A 19,662-nucleotide genomic window follows, 5' to 3' on the forward strand; every position below is an offset into this window, starting at 1 on the left:
TTACGAGGGTGTTACACACCACAAAACCATACTTTTCACATTCGTTACACTTCCTCCAAAATTGTTACACTTCTCAAAACCCGTTACACTTCTCAGATTCGTTACACTTCTCAAAACCGTTACAATATATATTTATATATATATATATATATATATATATGTGTGTGTGTGTGTGTGTGTGTGTGTGTGTGTGTGTGTGTGTGTGTGTGTGTGTGTGTGTGTGTGTGTGTGTGTGTGTGTGTGTATACACCAGAGTTACCAGAAGCATCGTTGGCTACCTGGAAGGGGTTTGGTGCATACTTGCTGTGGGTCCTTGGTATGGTGATTTCATTGTTTACCTTGCCCATGCGAGTAGCAAGGCAGTTTAGCAATTTTTGGGGGAACGACTTTACAAAAGTACCATTTTTATTTTAGTGGTTCATTGGACCATATGCAATAGAATTAGGACCGGAGGCAAGACATATACAGTGTTTTTCATCTTTTTATTGGACAAAAACGAAAAATCGCACTTTTGCGCAAATACGACTCGCACAGCATAATATCGAGCAATACATTTATGCAAATAAATCATCAGCTATTGGAGTTAGACTAAAATCGTAAATACATAAATTGCTGGACAAATTACCTTGAACAACATGTCTGTTCTAAAGCTATATTGTCATTACATCCTTGTAGTTGCGTACATGTTAGATATATGAGAGGTGCGCGAATCACAAGTATAACACATTTGTATAAACACTCGGTATTATATTACTAATTATTATTACATGGAAGCGTAAGATTTATTATGCAGGCATGCATAAGTTTTACAAATAACACTGCATGTAATGAAATAAAAGTTAGCCTCCTTGTTGAAAATATATACATAATATTTTTGTCATTGAACATTCGAGATTGGTTATGAAAGGAACGAGTCACTTTTTACATTTACAACTATATACATAGTTCTGTGCAGCTCCAGCCTGCCTTCTTACACGAACATCTGGCAGTGCAGCCAGTGCTAGCCTTGCAGTTGCATTTCACCAGTTCGGCACATGCATTGGATGCCACTGGCAACGTTGTCCACAAAGGTGAAGAACACTGTATATTTCTTGCCTCCGGTCCTACATCTATTGTATATGGTCTAATGGACCACCAAAATAAAAATGGCGCTTTTGTCAAGCCGTTCCCCATTTTCGATAAATATGCTGCTAAGCTGCCTGACTAGAGATGGAGATGGCCCTGAAAGAAACATCATCAGGTGGACAATGTTGAGTCTCAGTTATAGTCAAAAGAGTTTCCTTCAGTTATTTAATTAATACAAGTGGGAGATGAAAAGTTAGAGAAGTTTTCAGAGGAGAGGGTTACCTGATGGAAAATTCTCTCCTGATCTTAAAGGAAATAAATCGGGATCCAATTTATGAACTTTTTAGATGTTATTACATTAATTGCTGAAGGACCCGTTTCTAAAGTTTAAACTAAAATAAGTTTTGAAACAGGCCATATTTCTAACTACAATATTGAAATTAAAGTTTAAATTTTCAAATCAGCCATATATCAACGGGCAATTTCATTTGAAGAATCAAATAACCGAAGCACTATATTTGTGTTGGGCAATTTGGAGATGAGCTGCGAGTTGTGCTGGCCATTGGTTGTTGCGAGATTGCCTGCAGGATTGCCATGTCGCTAAGCCGGAGTCGCTCGTAAATCAAAGCATATGGATGATGGGTCCCAGCTGTGGCCCTCAAGCTCAGCCCAATTGTGCTTGCATTGGTCCCGGAGCAAGGTTTGTGACACTTTTTTAAATATAACTTTTCATCGCCTGCAATATTGCAACAGAGGAGGGTGATGTCATGTCGAAAAGCGAGAAAAACACTGACTCGTTGGCTACTGTCACCTGCCTTGCTCGGCCACCCATCTTCGAAGGCCCTCTGAAGGCTGTGATTTAGTTCCGGCGTTTCGGCTTGTTCTCTTCGAGAATATCTCATTTGTTCAGTCGTTTAACCGCCATTGGACATCATGTACGACGCCTTGAGGACAGGACTTCAACGTTCCATCCTGCAAAAGACAAATCCACCCAGCTCAAATATCCTGCTGTTCTCTGTGTGCGCAACCATGCTTCACGGGCCATAGCCTGGTGACTAAGGGCCCCTTAAAAAAGCTTCAGGATGCTGTCTCCTCCAAGGAACATACAGGTAAAATGAAAGCAAAGCCATGCAAATTCACTAGTCCTCTGCTGTGGGTGTCATATTTATTTATTTATTTATTTATTTTCTTTTTTTTTGTATACAGGATCGAGGCTCGTGAAAGAGCTAACATTTATCACACAAAAATCAAACAGACACATGAAACATATAATAAGAGGAGTGGTAGACAAGATGGGGAGAGAAGGGGAAGTACACAAACACAACATTTGAGAGCAGGGACATCGGGAGATCTGTGGAGGGGAGAGGGCTTGGGGGGAGGTGGGAGAGGTATAAAACACAAGGACACAGCAAGGTCATTAATCTAATGCTAGCCGAAACCAGCACTCAACAGGACACATTTTTCATGCTCGTACTTTATTTCCTCACCATATTCCTTTTTTTTTTTTTTTTTTTTTTTTTTTTTGTATACAAGATCGAGGCTCGTGAAAGAGCGAACATTAATCACACAGAAAGACAAACCGACACATAAAACATACAACATCGGGAGCGGTAGACAAGATGGGGAGAGAGGGGGAAGGACACAAACACAACATTTGAGAGCAGGGACCGAGAGACATGGAGACATCGAGAGATCTGAGAGAGGGCGAGGGCTTTGGGGGGGGGGGGCATGGGAAGGGGGCGGTGGGAGAGGTATAAAACATATGGACACTGCCAGGACTTCCAGGAAAGAAGTTGGAATTTCAAACAAGGTGGATCTGGGGTGAATTAGCGGGGGTAGAAAAGATCAAGGTTTTGGATGGGGGAAGATAAGAGATGGTGGTGAACAGCTGTTTTAAAGACCTGGAGGGAGGAGTGGGATTGAAGGGAGTGAGGGAGTTTGTTCCAGAGGCGGGAGAAAAGAGGAATGAAAGAGTGAAGGTGAGCAGAGAGCCGAGATTTCGGCAGTTTAACCATCAGAGGGTTGCTGGCAGATCTTGTGCGACCTGTAGGAATATTTGGGGGACAGAGCACAGAGAGAGCTGGGGGTGCAAGGCCGGAGAGGAGTCGGTAGAAGACAGAAAGACCACCTACCTGCCTGCGGTGAGTGAGTGAAAGTCCCTCAGAGATAGCTTCATCGCGGGAGATTCCAATAATTCTGAAAGCTTTGGTTTCAACAGCGTGAAGCCGAGCTAGGTGTGAGGCAGGAGCACCGGCCCATAGGGGAGAACAGTATTCCATTGAGCTGCGGATGAAAGCCTTATATGTGGTGAGGAGCTCAGGTGTGCCGAGGAAGGACTTCGCACGACGGAGGATGCCCAGTCGGCGACTGGCTTTGGAGGCCAGCTTGGAAATGTGGTTTTCCCAAGAAAGATCATGGCAGATAGTGAGACCCAAAATCTTGAGCGACAGAACTTCTTGGAGAGGATTGTTGAGAAAGTAGATGGGAGGGTTGTCCAGTCGATCTTTTCGGAGAGACATAGTAAGAGTGTGAGATTTGTCAGGATTGAAAGACATGTTCCACTTGTTTGACCAGTCTGTGATTTTGTCCAGGTCTTCAGAGAGTGAGGAGGCAGCAGACTGCCGATCTGAGGGAAGAGGAATGGAGCGGCAGAGAGTGGAGTCATCAGCAAAGAGATAGAGAGAATTTTCGAGAGAGTCGGAGAGATCATTGATGAAGACCAGAAAAAGCACGGGGCCCAGAACACTGCCTTGGGGAACTCCAGCCTGAACAGGAAGAGGAGATGAGAGAAACCCATTCAGGGCCACACGTTGACGACGACTAGAGAGGAAGTCCGCCAGCCATGCGTGGAGATTTCCATGGATACCAAAGGAGGAGAGTTTGGTGAGCAGAGCGGGGTGCCAGACCGTGTCGAAGGCACGTGATATGTCGAGGGAGACAGCTCTAATTTCCTGTTTGGCATTGAGCACCTCCATCCATTGTTGAGACAGCAGAAGCAGCATGTCCAGAGTAGAGTGACCTGGTCTGAAACCAAATTGATGATCAGAGATCAAGCCATTGGAGAAGAGGAAAGATTTCATATCCGAAGCAATGATGGATTCCATGACTTTGCTGATAATTGGGAGAAGGCTGATTGGTCTGTAGTTGCTAGGATCTGTTTTTGCACCTTTTTTGTGCAAAGCGGTGATGTTGGCTGATTTCCAAGCAGATGGCAGTTGACCTTGAGCAAAAGAGAGGGTGAAGAGAACAGAGAGAGGGTGAGATAGAGCAGCAGAGCAGGATTTTAGGACCCGTGGGCTGATGCCGTCGGGTCCAGTTGCAGAATCAGAGTCGAGGGTTGACAGAAACTTTTCCACCTTGTCAGGAGGAAAGGACACGGAGTCCAGGAGCAGCAGGGTACGACTGGGTATGGTGGGTACAGAGAGGGATGGGTTTGGGACACAAGATTTAGAGGCAAACACAGAGTTGAGGCATTCAGCTTTTTCACGTGCGGAGTCAGCTGTGTAGCCGTTTGAGGTAAGGGAGGGGATGGAGGGGGAACAAACACCAGAAACGGATTTGACCAGACGCCACCAGGATTTGGAAGAGGGAGACAGATAAGAGAGTTCGGTCTTGAGAACGGAGAGATATTGTTTCCTGGCTCTCCTGAGGGTGGACACACACTTGTTTCGGGCTTTGTGAAAGGAAATGAGATTTCCTTCCGTTGGATTTGCTTTCCAGGAGACGAAGGCAAGTTGTTTCTGGGCAACAGCCTCACCACAAGATTCCGTGTACCATGGACGGGAGGAAGGGTATGACAACTGAAGACGAGATGGGATAAATCTGTGCATGAGAGAGAGCAATTTACTTTGGAAGAATTCCCAGGATGAGTTGATGTCAGAGGTGGTAGAGATGGGAGACCAGTCCAGATGATTGATGGCTGCTTGAAGACCGTGCCAGTTGGCCTGAGTGAAATGCCAGACTCGTCGACGCTGAGCAGGCTCCCTGAGGATGGTCAGAGAGATGTCCACTTTAACAAGGACATGATCAGATGATCCGATCGGAGCAGAAGAAGAGCAGCAGACATTTTCAGGGAAGTTAGTCATAACCAAGTCCAGAAGAGAAGATGTTCCGTTGACTGAGATCCGGGTCGGGAAATTGACAGATTGTGTCAGTCCCAGTGAGTCGCAGAAGTCCTTTGCTGAAGAGCCATGGCTGGTGAGAGAGGTACCCACACCCAGCCAACTGGCATGGTGACAATTGAAATCACCACATATGAGGAAGAGAGAGTTGGGATGAGTAGATATAAGTTGGTCCATATCATCAGACAGCGAGATGTAGATGGAGTCATCACTGTTTGGTGGACGGTACAACACACATATGAACAAGAGGTGGGAGCGAAGGGGAAGCCGTAGCCAGAGGTATTCCTGGGGGTGAGGTGGAGAGAGTGCAGTGCAGGGCGAGTGAGGAAGAGAGTTTTTGATAAAGATAGCAACCCCGCCTCCAGGACGAGGCTCAGGTCTATCATACCGGAGGAGGGAGTAGCCCGGGAGAGATACTATGGAATCAGAGACATCATAAAGGAGGAAAGTTTCTGTTAAGCAGATCACGTCTGGTTTGACAGAAGCAACCTGTATGGAGAGATCAGTTAAGTTTGAACGAAGGCCCCGGATGTTTGAGGTCCATACCGTTAATGAAGAGGAAGGGGGAGCATCAGATACAGAACAGGGTGGAGGAGGGGTAGGGTAAGATGTGGAAGAGGTGGAAGAGATAGGGAGAGCTGTTGAAGGTGTGTCAGAGATTTCAGAATAGCTCGGAGAAAGGGAAGGATGGGGCGGACAAAAGGTTTGATGGTGATTGGGTGAGCCACAATGAGGTGTTATTTGAGGAGGGGGAAGAGCGAGGCAGAAGGTTGGGGGAGATGGAGGTGAGAGTTTGAAGGGGGAAGAAGCGGGGAGGACGCTTTGAGGAGGGGGAGTGAGAGGGGGGAAATTGAGAAGCAATGAGGGTGGGGAGATTTGAAGGGGAGGGGTGAGGGGGGAGTTTGGGAGGGAAGGGACAAGGGGAGGGATTTGAAAGGGATGGGATATGGGGGAGATTTGGAGGGGAGGGGTGAGGCAGGAGTCTAGGAGGGGAGGGGCGAGGGGCGTCTTGGCGGGGAGGGGTGAGGGGGTAGTTTAGGAGGGAGGGGGCAAGGGGGGAGATTTGAAAGGGATGTGTGATGGGGAAGATTTGGAGGGGAGGGGTGATGGGGAAGATTTGGAGGGGAGGGGTTATGGGGAAGATTTGGAGGGGAGGGGTGAGATTGGATTTTTGAAAGTGTACGATTTATGGGAAACGAACATTTATTGCAAAATGAGTTTCTTGTGACCTTCGAGTTAAAAATACGTTTAAGGACGCTGGATGGAGGATGGAGTGCAGGAGAGTTTAGGGAATGTAGAAAAAAGGCACTATAGGAGATGGATATTTTTTTTGGGATGAATTGATTTGGTGAGCAAGTCGAAAGCAGCCTTTTAAAGAAGAAGAAGAAAAAGGTGTTATAAAATATGACGGAATACATAACTTGAGGGGAAAGTGTAAACATTGAAGGTTAATGAGTGAAAACTATCTGGGGAAATGGGGGAGAAACACGTGGTCGAAGAACGAACGAACGAATAAGAATGAATAAACGAATGAGAACAGAGAAGGAAATGTTGTTGTGTTTTTTTTTTTTTTTTTTTTTTGAGTTGAGATTTACACAAGGAAGTAGGCTATGGGTGAAAAGCCTGGGAATACAGAGAACGAAAGTTATTGGATCACAAACGACGGACCGCTGAGAGAAAAACAAAGCCTCAAGGTTGTACAGTGCACACTGTACAAGGCCTCAAGACACGACACGGCAAACAGACGATCAATTTATGAAAGATAAACACCGAGAAACAACCAAAGTTGCACACAATAACTTCACACACCGAAAGATAAATACAGTTTCGACAAAATACAATTGTGAACAGACTTAACTTCGAAAAACGTGGAGACCGTGTGGAGCTTCGAAAATCCCTCCCACCGTCTCCGAGATCTCGCGAGATCTCCCTAACCCTTTCCTTTTATTCTCTCATTTCATTGCATACCTGTCAGCACATTCTACTTATTGCACCCCATTGGTGTTCACATTATGGCTCAGGTAATAGTTGGCTTGGTAACAAACATCCAGACTGACTATCGCGTCAGGGGGCACTTGCATCACCCGAGAGAGCGTCCAATTTTCTGTCCCGTCTTGACCATGCCGCCCTGATGTGGGCAATTTCCGCAGTGAACCAAATCTCGATGGAACACAGTCGGACACGAGGGAGCACCATCTGTCAGAACCAAAAAATAAGACATTGAATCACGGGCTGTGGAACTGCATCCTTACTAAGCCCAGTTATAAGTGTCAGTGCATTGCTTAATAGATTGATTACGCAAAGATCATGTCATCCTGAGTCAGGAAAAACTGTTTCCAAAATTGCTGTCATACAATACAGATGGATCAATGGGTGTTCAGCTTTCGCTTCCTATTTGGTCACTTTTCAAATCCCAACTAAACTCGATATCAAAACTCAATACATAAACAGCTCAGCCTTCCTCAATCATTCATACAGCCAGCTCGGCTTATTCACCTTTTCAATGTTGTTATGATTCTTACTTATTACATCCTCATTATTTTGATCAACATTGATATTCTTTTTTTGTAGATCACGGTGAATATGCTGCCGTTGTCTCGACATAAAATCTTGGAGATATTTATTTACTGTCTTTGGCCCTGCCAAGGCATTTTTGGCACGTTGTCCAACCACCGCTCTTACCAATCAGTGCAGGCCCAAGATGAGAATATGTCTGATTGGTAAGATATTTACTTGATTTGACGTATTTTGTGCTCCCTGTCGATTCGAGTAAACATTTACCAATGTTGCTCCTGACTCTCTGCAATTTGCTTTTTAAATAATGTTTATCCGCAAACCTCATATGCCAATAGCAATCCAACATTTTTCAATCTAAACCGGCTAAGTACTAATAATGCCAAGAAAATCATTTGTATGTTAATTTCTACCATATCAAATTGACTCCCCCTTTTCAGGTCACCAAATAACGGTTGTTAGAGTGACATGGCAGCACGAAACCATGGCAATGAGGCGGACAGTTGCCAGCTACCGTTGAACTGCTGCATATAACAACACGCGGACTGGGAATTAACTGGCAAATGTCACTTCAAGTAAGCAAATGCAGGTATGGCAGGTGAAATGTATAACCTACTAAATCTTTCTGCAATGCCTAATGAGAACTGGGGTCATAGTCCATGACACAGTGGTGCCGCCAATTGTTGCTCAACAGCCTCCCTGGGGTTTGACTCTCTGCTCGTTTGTTTGTTTGTTTTGACAAAAATGTTGTCAATTTTGATTTTTTGGTTTTTTTTGACAAAATTTTGTCAATTTTGATATTTTATTTTCTGACAAAAAATTGTCAATTTTGATTTTAAAACATTTTTGGACAAAAATTGTCATTTTTTATATTTTTTGACAAAATGTTTGACAAAATTAAAATTCAATTTTGATATTTTGTTTTATTTTTTTGATAAAAATTGGTCAATTTATATATTTTTAAAAATTGGACAAAAATTGTCAATTGTGATTTATTTATTTTTGGTCAATTTTGATTTTTAAACATTTTTTGGACAAAAATTGTCAATTTTGATTTTTTTTTCGTTTTATTAATTTAGTTATTTCTTTTTGTTCTGGTGCTGTAGAGTAACGTGTTGCCCTTCAAATTGAGCATTCACCTGACTTCCACTCACTTGTTTCAACTGCTGGTCAAAGGCAAATTTCACAAAAGCAGACCTTAAAATGTCCTGACAATTGCTGAGTGCTGTTTTAAGCTTTCCTGAAAGACACTGAAAATGCACCATTTTTGGTCAACTGTAGGTAATTTTCTCACTTTTTACCAAAATTACTTATTCCTGCGTCATCCGAAGATTACAGAGAACAACAATGACATGTGAACAACGTGTTTTGAATGTTGGAGCTGAACCAGACAACAACTTCACACTGAGTTAGCACGAGATGTAACCTGTTGTTTTATGGAGTATCCAAGAAGACCAGATCACTTGCTACCCGCAGTTTATGCAGAAATTTGTAATTTGTTACAGTGTGCCGGTGATGGCTCACCTACTCTATGCGAAAGACCAACTCTATGTGGATCTTTAACGTCCACCAACCAGTGCCAGGAGCTGGGATACCAAGTTTAACGTCCATCCGATGGACACACATTGATGACAGTTTATAGCTGAGTCACGATTCAAACCCAGGCTAGACAACACAGAGACAAGTTTGTGCACCTCTAGGGCCTAGGCTACCCTGACAGCTTATATCAAGGTTGGGAAAGTCGTGGTAATTCTATTTAAAACTAGAACGGCACTTGGTAGAGTGCATACCTCCGCTAGGCTGAACAGTTTATGTTTTATATCCACTTATAGGCCGGATCTGGATTCGGACCTTAATCAAAATCTAATCGACTTGTTCTTGTCACATAATCAACCTCTCCACCTAATTTCATTCAAATCCGTCCACAATTTTTTGAGATATCCTGTTCAGAAACAAACAAACAAAAAAGAAGACGTCATGCACGATACTTCCAAAATCCACCTCCCCCCCCCCCCCCCCCAAAAAAAAAATAGGTTGCCATTGATCCATGAAGTTGTCCATTTCATCAAGAGAAAAATTGACGATCTTGATCAAAGCTCGGGTCAAGAGGATGAAAAGTGACGATTTCTCAGATGAAAATTGATGATTTTAGAATTTTGCCCCCGAGTTGACCTTTTTTTTTTTTTTTTTTTTTTTTTTGTATACTGAATCGAGGCTCGTGAAAGAGCTAACATTTACTTCACAAACAAATCAACCAGACAAACAAAATATATAAAAAGAGGGAGCGGAAAACAAGATGGGGAGAGAAGGGGAAGCACACAAACACAACATTTGAGAGCAGGGAGATGTGTGGAAGGGAGAGGGCTTGGGGGGAGGAGGCGTGGGAAGGGGGGGGGGGGAGGGAGAAGTATAAAACACAAGGACACCAAGGACTTCCAGGACAGAAGTCGGTATTTCAAAAAAGTGGAATTGGGGTGAAATTAGCTGGGGTAGAAAAGATCAAGGTTTTGGATGGGGGAAGATAAGAGATGGTGGTGAACAGCTGTTTTAAAGACCTGGAGGGTGGAGTGGGATTGAAGAGATTGAGGGAGTTTGTTCCTGAGGCGAGAGAAAAGAGGAATGAAGGAGTGAAGGTGAGCAGAGAGTCTTGATTTTGGCAGTTTGACCATAAGAGGGTTGCAGGCAGATCTTGTGCGACCTGTAGGAATATTTGCGGGACAGAGCCCAGAGAGAGCTGGGGGGGCAAGGCCAGAGAGGAGTCGGTAGAAGACAGAAAGACCACCAACCTGCCTGCGGTGAGTGAGTGAGAGGCCCTTGGAGTTAGCTTCATCGCGGGAGATTCCAATGATTCTGAATGCTTTGGTTTCAACAGCGTGAAGACGAGCTAGGTGTGAGGCAGGAGCACCAGCCCAGAGGGGAGAGCAGTATTCCATTGAGCTGCGGATGAAAGCCTTGTATGTGGTGTGGAGCTCAGGTGTGCCAAGGAAGGACTTCGCATGACGGAGGATGCCCAGTCGGCGACTGGCTTTGGAGGCCAGATTTGAAATGTGGTTTTCCCAGGAAAGATCATGGCAGATAGTGAGACCCAACAGCTTGAGTGACAGAACTTCTTGGAGAGGATTATTCAGAAAGTGGATGGGAGGGTTGTCCAGTCGGTCTTTTCGGAGAGACATCGTAAGAGTGTGAGATTTGTCAGGATTGAAAGACATGTTCCACTTGTTTGCCCAGTCTGTGATTTTGTCCAGGTCTGCAGAGAGTGAGGAGGCTGCAGACTGCCGATCTGAGGGATGAAGAATGGAGCGACAAAGAGTAGAGTCATCAGCAAAGAGATACAGAGGATTTTCAAGAGAGTCAGAGAGATCATTGATGAAGACCAGAAAAAGCACAGGGCCCAGAACACTGCCTTGTGGAACTCCAGCCTGAACAGGAAGAGGAGATGAGAGAAACCCATTCAGGGCCACACGTTGACTACGACTCGAGAGGAAGTCCGCCAGCTATGCGTGGAGATTTCCATGGATACCAAAAGAGGAGAGTTTGGTGAGCAGAGCGGGGTGCCAGACCGTATCGAAGGCACGTGATATGTCAAGGGAGACTGCTCTAATTTCCTGTTTGGCATTGAGGACCTCCATCCATTGTTGAGAAAGCCGAAGCAGCATGTCCAGAGTAGAGTGTCCAGGTCTGAAACCAAATTGATGATCAAAGATCATGCCATTGGAGAAGAGGAGAGATTTCATATCTGAAGCAATGATGGATTCCATGACTTTGCTGATAATTGGGAGAAGGCTGATTGGTCTGTAGTTGCTGGGATCTGTTTTTACACCTTTTTTGTGCAAAGCGGTGATGTTGGCAGATTTCCAAGCAGATGGAAGATGACCTTGAGCAAAAGAGAGGGTGTAGAGAACAGAGAGAGGGAGTGAAAGAGCGGAAGAACAGGATTTTAGGACCCGTGGGCTGATGCCGTCAGGTCCAGTTGCAGAATCCGAGTCGAGGGTTGACAGAAACTTTTCCACCTTGTCAGGAGGAAAGGACACAGAGTCCAGGAGCAGCTGGGTACGACTGGGCACGGTAGGTACAGAGAGGGATGGGTTTGGGACACAAGATTTAGAGGCAAACACAGAGTTGAGGCATTCAGCTTTTTCACGTGCGGAGTCAGCCGTGTGGCCATTTGAGGTGAGGGAGGGGATGGAGGGGGAACAAACACCAGAAACAGATTTGACCAGACGCCACCAGGATTTGGAAGAGGGAGACAGATAAGAGAGTTCGGTCCTGAGAATGGAGAGATATTGTTTCCTGGCTCTCCTGAGGGTGGACACACACTTGTTTCGGGCTTTGTGAAAGGAAATGAGATTTCCTTCCGTTGGATTTGCTTTCCAGGAGACGAAAGCAAGTTGTTTCTGGGCAATAGCCTCACCACAAAAAGGCAATAGCCTTTGACATTTTGACCTAAAAAATTAGTTGGTTTCCGAATTTAGTGACCCAATGTACAAATGCTGTTCTATTTTCAAGTCAATCGGATGTAAAATAGCGATTTTAGAAATTTGACCTCCAGATGACCTTTGACCTCAAAATCAATAGGCTTCTCAATTGGGACGACCTCTACAACTTGGTGAAGTTTCGTGACGATCGGTTTAGAATTGTGACCTGTAGGCCGGTGACAAACAAAAATAAAAACAAATGAACAAGAAGACTTCATGCGGAGCATGATACTTGCATAATCCGCCCCCCCCCCCCTCCAAGAAAAAAAATTCCATTGATACAGCAAATTGTCCATTTCATCAAGATTAAAATTGACAATCTTGATCAAAGCTTGGGTCAATAGGAAGAAAAGTGACGATTTTTCAGATGCAAAATGATGATTTTTGGAAGGTTGACCTTGAGTTGACCTTTGACCTTTTGCCCTCAAAAATAGTTAGTTTCCCTATTTAGTGACTCAATGTGCAAATGCTGTTCAATTTTCAAGTCAATCGGATGAAAATTGAGGATTTTTGAAATTCGGCCTATGTTGACCTTTTGGCCTATGTTTACCTAAAATATAATATGTGGTTGAATTCAGTGACCAGATATGCCAGTCCTCTTCAAATTTCAAGTCAATCGGATGAAAACTGAGGATTTTATAAATTTGGCCTATGTTGGCCTTTTGGCCTATGTTGACCTCAAAAATATTTGGTGGTTGAATTCAGTGACCAGATATGGAAGTCCTCTTCAAATTTTATGTCAATTGGATGAAAATTGAGGATTTTAGAAATTCGGCATATGTTGACCTTTTGGCCTATGTTGACCTCAAAAATACTTGGTGGTTGAATTCAGTGACCAGATATGCAAGTCCTCTTCAAATTTCAAGTCAATCGGATGAAAATTTAGGATTTTAGAAATTTAGCAATGTTGGTGACCTTTGGCCTATGTTGACCTTTTGACCTTTTGACCCCAAAAACAATAGGCTTATTGATTTTGACGAACCCTACCATTTGGTGAAGTTTCGTGAAGATCTGTTGAAAATTGTGACCTGTCGGCCAGTGACAAACAAACAGACAGACAGACAGACAGAACCACAAACGCAACCAACCAATATACTCGAAAAATCTTCGATTTTGCAAGTAAAAATCGGTCAGAGACCGAGGACTTGCCGGGATGTACTTCTTTTTTTTTTGATTTGCCAACCACTCCCCACCATCACTGTCGGTCGTCTCTCCAACGCACAATCCCATGAGATATGCGGAAAAGATGACCCAAAACCAATTACGTTCTTTTTGATTCGTATATAAACATCATTAAAAGTAAATAATGACCTCTGCCAAAGTTCAAACAACGTGGGTTTAATCTCTACATGAGAGAATTCCACATAGCTATTTGCACGGTGTATAAGGTAACAGATCGCTGTCTCCATCGATCTTGCCAAGGCCGTAACACCTATCGGCTCAAAATCCTTTTAACTGTTGACTTGGTAGTTTTCACAATGAAGGAAACACATATCGGGAGTACATACGACATAGCGATTGTGAATGTGACAGCTCTGAGGCTGTCACAGTGACGGCGAGCACCAACATGGCGGCTGTAAGATTAAAATCTGGCTTCAAGCCCCCTCACCACTCAAAGTCTATTCTGGCGAATCTATTCCGGCAAGTAACAAACCAACCAACCAACATACTTGCCGGAATCTATTTCGGCAAATAACCAACCAACCAACATACTTGCCGGAATCTATGCCGGCAAGTAATAACAAACGCATCCGACCAATATACTTGAAAAATTCTCGATTTTGAAAGTAATAAGAAAGACGTCGTGCAGAACATGATACACTACTCACAATAAGTTAGGGATATTGGCAGGTTCTTTGGTGTGGTTGATTTTGTGTATTAATTATGTTGAAAAAGGTTGTTGGTCCTAATTCTATGGTTATTAATGTGTGAAAAAACACAGCATTCTTGATTTCAATACCCTAACCCTAACCCCTATAAAAAAAATAACCTCACTCCCACAATATCCCTAACTTATTGTGAGTAGTGTACTTGTGAAATCCCTAAAACAAATATGACCTTAAAACAATATTGGTGGTTGAATTCACCAACTCTACCATTTGGTGAAGTTTCGTGAAGATCGGTTTAAAATTGTGACCTGTCCAGGGCCGGATTTAGACATGTGGAGGCCCCTGGGCAGCCTTCAGTAGTGGAGGCTGAATTTTCTGAATTTTCTGAATTTGAATTTCTGAATTTAAATTTCTGAATTTGAATTTCTCTATTTTCTGAAACATTTTCTGAATAAAAATGTACATCTATAAACACCATGATCAATCTATATAAGAATCTAGTTCCTATGTTTCAAGCATAAAGAATTTGAATACGCAAGCAGGCACATCTTTAAACATCATGATCAATCTATAAGAATCTACGAAGTTCCTATGTTTCAAGTATAGAGAATCTGGATAGTGAATAAGCAAGCAGGTCGTTCATGATCAATCATAAGAATCTAGTAAAGTACCTAATACCTATATTTACAGACCAGGCACTTTACAAGACTTGACCCTTGCAAAGTCTTGGATCAATTTGTCGAAGTCAATCTCTGAGAATGTCACATTCAATACTCATCAAGGCCAGGTGACTGAGCCTATCATGACACATTGTAATACGGAGTCTGTTCTTGATGAACTTCATGTTACTGAATGAAGGTTCTCCAGAACAGTTTGTGACCATGAGCACCAAGTACATCCGTAGCATTATCTCGACATTTGGAAATGTATCCGCAACTTTCTTGTCCATCAACAGTTTGTAAAGGAAATGTTCTGTCCCTATATTATCATCTTCGTATTCCAGTAAATGAGTGAGGAAGGCTGCAAACTGCACAAGTTCAACACCAAGTGTTTGATCTAGAATCTAAATCATCCTTGTACTCAACAACCAATGTTACTGCAGCTGCTTCGATTTCATCGCAGTCCAGTGACTCCAGTTTACGCAAGAAACCGAAAAGAGAACAGGTGTTCTCATCGGCTTCCAATCGTTGCTCCAATGAACTCAGAAACTGATCAATTACTGGAAGAAAATTCTGAACTCGAAATTTTCAGACAGTGAGAGTGCAGCTTCTACTGATCGTCCATAAGTGGAGGCCCCCTGGTTGTGGAAGCCCCTGGGCAACTGCCCAACTTGCCCATTCCTGAATCCGGCCCAGGACCTGTCGTTGATTGACATACATACAGACAGACAAAGACAGGGGTGAAAACATAACCTCCTTTGGTAGCGGAGGTAACAATTGCACACTGTCCTTGCACGTTCATCACTAAAAGTATGCTTTGAATGAAGTGAAACAAACAAAAAGTAGATATTTTTCGAACGAACTCCAAGACGAGTGGAAAAAGGCAGACATCTTCAATAAGGGACCCCTCCATGCATTCTGAGGCTGTACTTCTGACCTCTTGCATTTCGCTGACCTGTGCAGATGACAATAAAAAGTTAATAAGCGCAGCATTACACAGATAGAAAATTCTTCCACATATTTCGCTCCCACCCGGATCATAAATATTTAATTCGAAATATTTATTAGGTTCAGCTATTCATGGCAAATTCAGTGTGAGATTTTCATTTCCTGTCACTTGCTGAATTGGGGAGCCACACACAATTGGGTGTCCGTCCCCACCCTGCAATCTTCAGACTGCCATTTACATGATTCTTCCTCATCAATCATCATCATCACACAAACTTAAAATTATTTTACAATTGGGGAAAAACACCGTTTCAATTAGATTTTTTTTTTAATTTGAATAACACAACCAACCTCGGTGGTATTGTGGTTGGAGCATTCACACCGAGTCTGGTAATTTGGCGGTGCAATTGTGAACCCTGCAGAGGTTATTGCTGAGATATAACAATGTACGGGCTGCTTCTTCAACACTCAGCATTTAGAGGACAGGTGTCCAGTGTGCTCCAGAAAGGTACCTCATTTTCCTCCTACGTCATTGGCTGTGTTTGTTTGATGTTTAATAGAGTGCGCCAGAGTCAAGTCCAGTGTTATCTTGTGTGTGTGTGTGTGTGTGTGTGTGTGTGTGTGTGTGTGTGTGTGTGTGTGTGTGTGTGTGTGTGTGTGTGTGTGATGTCCTTTTGCTTCCCCGTAAACAAATAATACATTTTGATTACTAAAGGATCAACCCCCCCCCCTCCCCCCCCCCCCCCCCCCCCACCTTTCCCATGCCCCTTCCCACCAAGCCCTCTCCCTCCCACATATATCCTGATGACTGATGTCCCTGCTCTCAAATGTTGTGTTTGTGTGCTTCCCCCTCTCTCCCCATCTTGTCTCCCACTCCCCTTATTATATGTTTTATGTGTCTGTTTGTTGTTTTTTTGTGATTAATGTTAGCTCTATCACGAGCCTCGATCTTGTATACAAAAAAAAAACAAAAAAAAAACGAAGGGTGGCACGAATTTTCATTTTAGAAATTAGCTTATATACAGTCACGTGACAAAGTAAGTACACCCCATGTAAAGTTTTGACTTTTTCGACATATTTCAACATTCAGCTATTTGATCTTCATTTCAACAATATTGATAGATAAAGGTGATATAATATAACAAATATCATGAAACATTTACATTTTGTAGTCCATTGTATAATTTATAGAAACATAAATGCAAATTTCACATGTGGAAAAAGTAAGTACACCCTTGGCTCTAATAGGTGGTATTGCCCCCTTTGGCAGAAACAACTTCAAGTAGGCATTTCTTATAACTGTCTACCAGTCTCTGACATCGACTGGGAGAAATTTTTGCCCACTCCTCCATGCAGAATTCTTTCAGCTGTGCAATGTTTGAGGGTTTTTTTGCATGCACAGCTCGTTTCAAATCCCCCCACAACATCTCGATGGGATTTAGATCCGGGCTTTGACTTGGCCATTCCAGAACCCTCCATTTCTTTCTTTTCAGCCATTCCTGGGTGGATTTACTGGTATGTTTAGGGTCATTGTCATGTTGCAAGGTTCACCTTCGATTGAGCTTCAACTTACCGACGGATGGCCTCACATTATCCTCAGGCACCCTCTGGTACAATGAATAATTCATAGTGGATTCTATGATGGTGAGCTGCCCAGGCCCTGATGCAGCAAAGCTTCCCCAAACCATAATATTTCCACCACCATGCTTTACAGTTGGTATCAGGTTCTTGTGTCCAAATGCTGTCTTCGGTTTTCGCCAAACATGTCTTCTGGTACTGTGGCCAAATAGGTCTACCTTTGACTCGTCTGTCCAGAGCACATTGTTCCAGAAGTGCTGGTCTTTGCCTAGGTGTTCATTGGCAAACTTTAGTCTTGCCCTGATGTTCTTTTTGGACAGCAAAGGTTTCCTCCTGGCACACCTCCCATGTAGATCAAATTTGTGCAGCCTCTTTCTAATGGTAGACTCGTGCACTTTGACATCAACAGTGGCAAGAGCTACCTGTAGGTCCCGTGATGACTTTCTGGGGTTCTTCGAGACTTCTTTCAGCATCTTGCGGTCTGCTCTCGGGCTGAACTTGCTGGGGCGGGCTGGCCTGAACAAGTTGGCAGTTGTTTGGAATCTTCTCCACTTGTAGATGATCTTCCGGACAGTCAAATGATTGATTTCAAATTGTTTGGAGATCTTTTTAAATCCCTTCCCAGACTTGTAGGCATCTATAACCTTCTTTCTGAAGGCCTCAGAGAGCTCTTTTGATCTAGGCATGGTGACGCCGCACACTTCAACAACAAAGAGCAAACCAAACTAAATGTCTGAGGTTTAAATAAGGCAGGTTCCTCCAAGATCCTCTCTAACGATGTTCTAATCATTTGCACCTGAGCTGGTGCACCTGATTCTACTTTTAGATATTTGAAGTAGTGATAAATGTAGGGGTGTACTTACTTTTTCCACATGCGAAATTTGCATTTATGTTTATTTAAATTATACAATGGACTACAAAATGTAAATGTTTCATGATGTTTGTTATATTATTTCACCTTTATCTATCAATATTATTGAAATGAAGATCAAATAGCTGTATGTTGAAATATGTTGAAAAAGTCAAAACTTTACATGGTGTGTACTTACTTTTTCACGTGACTGTATATATGTTTGTATACCAAAGGATTTGGAAGCCTGGTGGTCAAAGGCTGGAGGATCTGTATTATGTTTTTGTGTTGCCTGTCCTGCTGTCATTCTTTGCCTGAGGTTGTACTTCTGACGGGATGCTTTATCTCATTGTCCGTTATGGTTTTTTAGCTTATCTGGAATTTGAATTCCAGATAAGGTGTTGTCATCGTGCACCATCTGTCCGTCCATCCGTCTACTATTTCGACTTTTCCGGCCAAACCGCTTTGGTAATGGGGATTGTAAAAGTTGTCAGCTGAAATTTGGCAGCAAGGTTCCGCTCCTGTCTGGTAATGGGAATTGTAAAGCTCATTCTGGTCACGTGAACGGAAGTGTGTCAAAATGACGGACTAGTAAATTCCTTCAAAAATATTTTTCTCCAGACCTACCAATCAGGATGCTTCCAAATTTGAGTTAAAATATTAGGACTGGGCCCTGATGTGAAATTGCGGAGGCCATGCCAACCACGTGACCAGAAGTGTGTCAAAATGGCCGACTTAGTCACATTTTTGGAAAAATTGTGTAAATTATTTCAAAAATCTTCTTCTCCAGATCCACCAGTCATGATGCTACAAATTGGGTTACAACATTTTGACAGGGTCCTTGTGTTAAATTGTGGAGGCCATGCTGATCACTTGACAGGGAGTGTCAAAATGGTGGCCTTATTAAATTTCTTCAAAAATCGTTTTCGCCAGACTTACCAATCGGAATGCTCCCAAATTTAGGTTACAACTTCAGGCCAGGGTAGGGATGTTAAATTGTGGTCACACCTAGCACGTGACCGGCAGTTTGTCAAAATGGCCGACTTGGTAAATATCTGGGAAAAATCGCATAAATTCCTTCAAAAATCTTCTGCTCCAGATCTATTAGTCAGAACACGACCAAATTTGGATTACAACATTAGGCCAGGGCCGAGACAAGCTACAGTTCCAGTGGTCCTGTTTTTTGTTATGACCAAAAGTTGTCAACTACTGAAGTGTTTTCAATCAGGCTTGGCACAAGTATGGACCGAAATACCAACATGAACTGATTAGATTGTGGGTTCAAACGGTCAAAGGTCTAAGGCAATGTGGTCTTTAATCGAACAACTTCCGTTCCCACAAAACTTGTAAACCACTGAAGGAATTTCAGCAAACTTGATGCAAGTATAGATGGTAGAAGGTTCAAAAGGTCAAAGGGCATGAGCGCTTTAATTGAATATCAATTTGTAAAAATAACAAGTTAACCACTTAATTGATTTCAAGCAAATTTGGCCTAAGTATGGACTGTAATACAAAGATAAGCATATTCGATTTTGGGTTCAAAAGGTTAAAGGTCATGTGTCTTTTAGTTGAAAATAATTTTCCAGATCATAACGAGTTAGAAGCATCTATGTTGTCTCTCTC

At 43.0% G+C, this 19,662-nt stretch overlaps 1 long non-coding RNA gene across 1 annotated transcript in view; it reads right to left on the bottom strand.

Moving 5' to 3' along the window:
- Positions 1-539: 539 nt before the first annotated feature.
- The window catches only part of LOC144894132 (uncharacterized), a 28,147-nt gene continuing 9,024 nt past the window's right edge, over positions 540-19,662 (bottom strand). Inside the window, exons 2-4 of the long non-coding RNA XR_013624841.1 lie at positions 15,527-15,618; positions 7,181-7,382; positions 540-2,037 (exon numbers count right to left, since the gene is read on the bottom strand). This is a non-coding gene — a long non-coding RNA (uncharacterized LOC144894132). The remainder of the gene's footprint in view (positions 2,038-7,180; positions 7,383-15,526; positions 15,619-19,662) is intronic.

The sequence above is a fragment of the Myxine glutinosa genome, chromosome 10 (genome assembly GCF_964187855.1).
Source record: "Myxine glutinosa chromosome 10, kmMyxGlut1.1, whole genome shotgun sequence".
Classification (NCBI taxonomy): Eukaryota; Metazoa; Chordata; class Myxini; order Myxiniformes; family Myxinidae; genus Myxine; species Myxine glutinosa.